The 6,159-nt window shown below is 33.1% G+C and overlaps 1 protein-coding gene across 10 annotated transcripts in view; it reads right to left on the bottom strand.

Moving 5' to 3' along the window:
* LOC107697133 (afadin-like) overlaps positions 1-6,159 on the bottom strand; it is a 156,193-nt gene that overhangs the window by 1,532 nt on the left and 148,502 nt on the right. The window lies entirely within an intron of this gene.

The raw sequence follows: 6,159 nt of genomic DNA, 5'->3' as shown, positions 1-6,159 counted from the left end.
CACACACACACACATACATACATTATATATATATATATATATATATATATATATATATAGTTATTTGTAACAAATTATTTAAAAATAATTTGTATTCATTTAAATCAATTAAATGACATTATATAAATATTACATGGAAAAACTTAAACTTAACTTAAAAAAAACTGAAATGTTGCCTTGGCAAGTAACTGAAATAAAATAAGTTTAATTACTGAAATTAAAACTAAAATAGAAAAAAGCTAAACATAATAATTAAAAACAAACAAAAAAACTAATAAAAAATTATAAAAAAAAAAAAAAAAAGTGCTTTTGCTTTTAAAAAGTGCTTTTGTCTTTTAATTAGTTTTTGTTGTTTTTAAATATTACTGTTTAGCTTTGTTTTTATATTAGTTTTAATTTGAGTAATTTTAGTACTCAAACTTTTTTTATTACAGTTTTATTGCCAAGGTAACATTTCTCATTTAAAAAAAAAAAAAAAGTTTTTCAAGTAATACTTATTTTATTGCAGCTTTATTTAAATTACAACTTAATTTCAAATTGATTTTCAATTGTTTTAGTTACCAATAACACATATTAATAATGATAATAATTTAAGAACATAATTTACATTTCTATATAAATATACAGTACATAATTTAAGTTGACTTTAAAACCCTACATCCCCATAGAACAGACACTTAAATCTGTTCAACGTGCAGTTTAACCATACTGTTGGCCCAGCAACTTCTGTTTTCAATAGGACTCCACAGACCAGAAGCTGAACAGCGAGAAGAAAGCTGGTTTAGTTAGTGTTAAAGCATTCCAAAGCACACCTGACACGAGGTCTGTGGATCACAGGTCAAAGGTGGAGGTCAAGCACCAGCTGCTTCTAAACTTGTTTCATGTTGAGGAGCGTCTGTAAGCGAGACGCTTCCCAACCCTGCACAACTGGCCTGTACGGCAACCCCCACCACTGACCTAGCATAGGCATCGTCTGTGAGGCTCACGTGTCTTGTGTCTGTCAGGGCGAAGGGACGGTCCGCACTGAACCACAGAACGGAAGTTTGTTTCTAACCAATGGGGTGCAAGAGCACCGCCGCAATCCAAATGCATGTTGACGGTTTCATTGATTGACTGATAATGGAATGAGTTTGGGCCGGAGAAAGACACAAACACATAGACTTGTGAACCAAAAAAAAAAAACCTTCTCCACTGGTGACAACCAAGTACATCAAGAGCAAAACAGGACAGCTGGTGGTTTAGCCTAAAACAAGCAGCCAAAGAAAGAAAAGGCCCAATTAGAGGCAAAAGGTTTTGTTTCTGAGGCCAAATGTGACCCGGGACCAACTCAATGCTGAATAAATAAGCTTTCCATTGATGTATGGTTTGTTAGGACAGGACAATATTTGGCCGAGATACAACTATTTGAAAATCTGGAATCTGAGGGTGCAAAAAAATCTAAATATTTAAAAAAAAAAAGGTCCAAATGAAGTTCTTAGCAATGCATATTACTAATCAAAAATTAAGTTTTAATATATTTACAGTAGGAAATTTACAAAATATCTTCATGGAACATGATCTTTACTTAATATCCTAATGATTTTTGGCATAAAAGAAAAATCAATAATTTTGACCCATACAATGTATTTTTGGCTATTGCTACAAATATACTCCAGCGACTTAAGACTGGTTTTGTGCTCCAGGTTGTTTTATACTGTGGTTTTGAATTCAACACAAAATATGAAGCAAAAGTCTGTATTTGTTTGTATGTTTGAATCGAGCTGTTCAGGCTGTATTCATAAAACCTGGAAGAGAATGACCACTGATTCCCTCGAGAACATTTAAGGTTTTTGATTTATGAGCAAACTAAGATCTGTGGTTCACATTACTTTGAGACTTCCATGTTTTTTTTTCTATTAAAAATTACACCGTCAGACCTCAAAAATGAGATTTGAAACCATTCTGTGCTACAGAAATTCAAGTTCTGACATAAGGACTTACAATGATTCACCAAACACCTAAAGTCACAATTTTATAGTATAGTCTTTCATAAACTCTCAGAAAAAAGTGCAAAAATTGTACCTTTAAGGGTACAACAGCTTGTTGAAATTTGCTGAAATTGAAATGTGTTTTATCTTAAAGGTACAAAATGTCAATTTTTACTTGTGTAAAAAACTTTTTACTGTTAATTTTTATTTATTTATTTTTTTCCCAAAGTAATGTTGATCAAATACCTTACCTTTACTCATAAATCAAAAAATGCTTTCTAAAAACCCATTAAAAATTCCCATGGCAACTCAAAGCAGGAAATGAACATTAAAGGCTGAAAGTCTACAGCTTGTGATCCTTTTTGCTCAGAGACTTGGTGGTTCCAGTAGGTCGATGCACCTCCTCGGAGAAGGTGATGGGAGGGGCTGTGGAATCCCATGATTCCATGCAGCCCGACGTGAGAGGAAGCAGGGGAGGGTGGGTGGAGCCAAGCAAATGATGATGCCAAACACATATAAAGACAGCAGACAGACAGAAGATAAGAGTGAGAACTACAACACAGCTGAAACCAAGCAAAATCAATATTGTCAATACTAAAGCTCTGTTCCATAACCTAGTGAGTTGCCTTTTAAGGTGACATTAAGTGAGACGGAACCTCAAAAGTGACTGGTTTGAGGTGCTCAACATAAGCAGCATGCTAAGCAAACAATGTGATCTAATACACAACTCATATCATATATAATTAATCTAGATTGATCTTAATTACTTTTTCTGGAATGAACATTAACATAAACAAACAAAACAATAATAATAATTTATGTATATTTTAAATATTCTATATTGTTATATAAATAATTTATGATTATTATTATACATGGTCATTATTATTAATTTATATATATTTTCACTAATGAATGTAATATTTGAATTAACATTTGACAATAAAACGTTTTATTGAATAAATATACATATTATATGTATAAATATATCATTATTATCTAAATGTTGTTTTTATATAATATTTGTCAGTAATTAAGAAATGTTTATATTATTATTATTATTATACATATTTTCTATTCTTATTTATTATTGACATTTATCTAGACTTGTCCACTTGTCCTTGGATTACATTCGATACTGCCTGAGAATTTGGCCAAAAAGAACCTGCGGTGATTAACAGTTCCCGAAGTAGGCAGCTTACTAGGTTTTGGAACCGAGTCTAAATGTAAAGACAAAAATCAAAGGGTGTGTATGAAATATCTACAGTGCACTAGACTGGTGTCAACACATCACTAGTGTTTTGCTAAGAGGCTGTTAGATTGAACTGGTTTTGGGTCTATGAGAGGCTTCAGCAGTGTTGCAGACAGGAATGATGTTGATTTGGTAAGAGCAAAGCAAAATTAAGCAAAGCCGTAGCGATTGCACTGGTTGATTCGTGGCTTGAAAAGCTTCAGTCAGTCTGAGCAGGGAGGAATGCTGTGCTTTTGATTGGTTGATTAATGCAAAGTTAGTTCCTTGGTAAGCGTAAATGCAATTTTGATCACAACAGGCCCCAATGACATTAAATGGGGTGAAGCTTTGTGCAGATTACATGCAAGGTCAGATACACTGGGCATCTTTGTGAAATAGGGTTGAACTGCTACATTTTTGCACATGACTGTTTAAAAGTTTCACATCTGAAATGTTGCATAAGTTACTTTAAAAATAAGTACGTACAGACAATTGCAAAATCTTAAAAAAGAAAAGAAATATATATAAAAGTATGTTTGAAAAGGTTAAACGAGGACTTAGTAACTACATTTTTTCTTCAATAATAAACTTTAGAAAGGTAAAGTTGGTGATTAAAATAAAGGAAAATTCATGTAATAATTTTGTAAAATTTAAATAGTATTTATTTATATATATTTTAAATTAAAATATAATAATTAATTATACAAATAATATAATTGAATGATAATTAAAATAATGTTTTTGTTTTGTTGTTGCTTTTTTTCAATAAATTTCCTTAAGGATACAATGTTTATTGAGGAAAAAATATTGAACTGATATAAAAATGTAATATACAAACATACTTTCAAAACATCTAACACATTTTTTCAAACAGTTTTGACTTGGCTGAACTACATGCACTGATGTAAAATGAACAAAAAAATTAAAAATTTCAGAGTGACTGTCTGCACCAAGATTGCTAAAGGTCTCTGTGCTGCACAACAAATTCAGATGGCTTTTAAACAGTCAAGCACAAAAAAGCGCCTCATCCGACAGATCTTTTCCCCTTTGCCAAGTGTAAACAGGACTGAGGAGAGGTGCAGTGTTGAGCCCACCACTGCAAGTAAGAAGAAGCCAGTGTCTCGTTCCCTGAGCTGATAATGGACGGGCATGCGTCTAGCTGCTGAGGCCGGGCCTACCCCAAAGCAGATCACACACACATGAAACGGCTGGCAACACCAACAGTACTTGGACTGATTTTGGACCGCACAGCGAATCACGAGGTCTACTGACTGCTTGTACGGCTCTAGGATGATTCGAGGAAGAGGAATCGGGGAGAATAGGTGATCGGAAAACAAACAAACAAACAAACAAAAATCTAATTACTAATTAAAAGGAATTTTCCAGGTTCAATACAAGTTAAGCTCAATTGACAGCAATTGATGCATAAAATAAGTGATGCCTTTATTAAAAAAATAAATAAATAAATAAATAAAAAAACATTTTATTAATTTCTTTATTAATTGATTACTTAAATGAAGGTTAAAATGTTGTTCTGATGGCTCAAGGCAAAGGTCTGGAAAACTACTAGCTGAACTCAATGTACATAAGGAAGTTATGCCACTTTCCTGGTATTATTGCATAAACATTTTGCCAAAAAATGTATGTACTATAGTTTATAGGCATTTTACAGCAGTAATGTCATCATGACAAACAAAGTTTGGATATAACTTTACCCAGACAAGCTCAGTAAGGATTTTTATCACATAAGCCTTATGTTAACACATAAAAAAAATTATTTTAACATGTACCGTTCAAAAGTTTGGGGCCTTTAAGGTTTTTATTTAATGTTTTTTAAAGAAGTCTCTTATACTCACCAAGGCTGTATTTATTTGATTTATTTGAAACTACAGCAAAAACAGAAATATTGTGAAATATTATTTAAATGAATTATTTCAAATAATGGTTTTCTATTTGAATATATTTTAAAATGTAATTTATTCCTGGGATGGCAAAGCTGAATTTTTGACAGCGTCACACGATCCTTCAGAAATCATTCTAATATGCTGATTTTGCGCTTAAGAAATATTTTTGATGATCAATGTTGACAACAGTTGAGCTGCTTAAGTGTTTTTGTGGAAACAGGAATACTTTTTTTTTTTTTTTTTTCAGGATTCTTAAAAACAGCATTTAATTGAAACAGAAAACTTTTTAACATTATATTTTTTTTTTTTTTTTTTTTTTTTTGGAAGGTGTGTTTTTTAGGAATTCTTTTTTTTTTTTTTTTTTTCAGGATTCTTAAAAACAGCATTTAATTGAAACAGAAAACTTTTTAACATTATAAATGTCTTCATTGTCATTTTTGATCAATTTATGAATCCTTACTGAATAAAAGTATGAATTTCTTTTTTAAAATCCTTACTGACCCCAAACTTTTAAACGGAAGTCAATATTGTCTGTTAATCGAACAGTTGCTTTCAGTTAAGCTCAACTTGAACCTAGAAGATTCCCTGTAAAAGGAAGGATAAAATGAGAAACAAAATAAAGAAATGTTAGAAACCAGGACATATGATTCGACTGATTGGCTTTGATACTACGAAAATTTACAGATAGAGAGGTAGAGGAAATGTGGAAAATGGAGAGCGCCGAGTCTCCACTGGAGAACAGGAAAAGGAACAAACGAACACCAAAAAAAAACCAAAACATGAAAACGAATGAACCAATAATAAATGGAGGATGAGCGGGGCTGAGGTCGGGCCCTTTACTCTCCTCAGCGTCTCTACCTTTCGAGTTGGCTGATGGGATGAAGCTGGGTTTGGCGGGAGGGTGAGGGGGCTGCCCTGCTTTGGGAGCAGTACTGTTGGCATTGGCCGCTGCGGGCAGCTGGAATGAGTTGGACAGAAAGATGCCATCTGAGACGGGACGGGGCTTGCGCGCGGTTGGCGGCGGCTGGGGCTTTGGGGCGGGCGGAAGGTCACCCTA

The sequence above is a fragment of the Sinocyclocheilus anshuiensis genome, unplaced genomic scaffold, assembly GCF_001515605.1.
Source record: "Sinocyclocheilus anshuiensis isolate Anshui unplaced genomic scaffold, SAMN03320099.WGS_v1.1 scaffold38, whole genome shotgun sequence".
Classification (NCBI taxonomy): domain Eukaryota; kingdom Metazoa; phylum Chordata; class Actinopteri; order Cypriniformes; family Cyprinidae; genus Sinocyclocheilus; species Sinocyclocheilus anshuiensis.
Note: the sequence above shows the minus strand (reverse complement) of the source record. Positions and strands in the feature narration are given on the sequence as shown.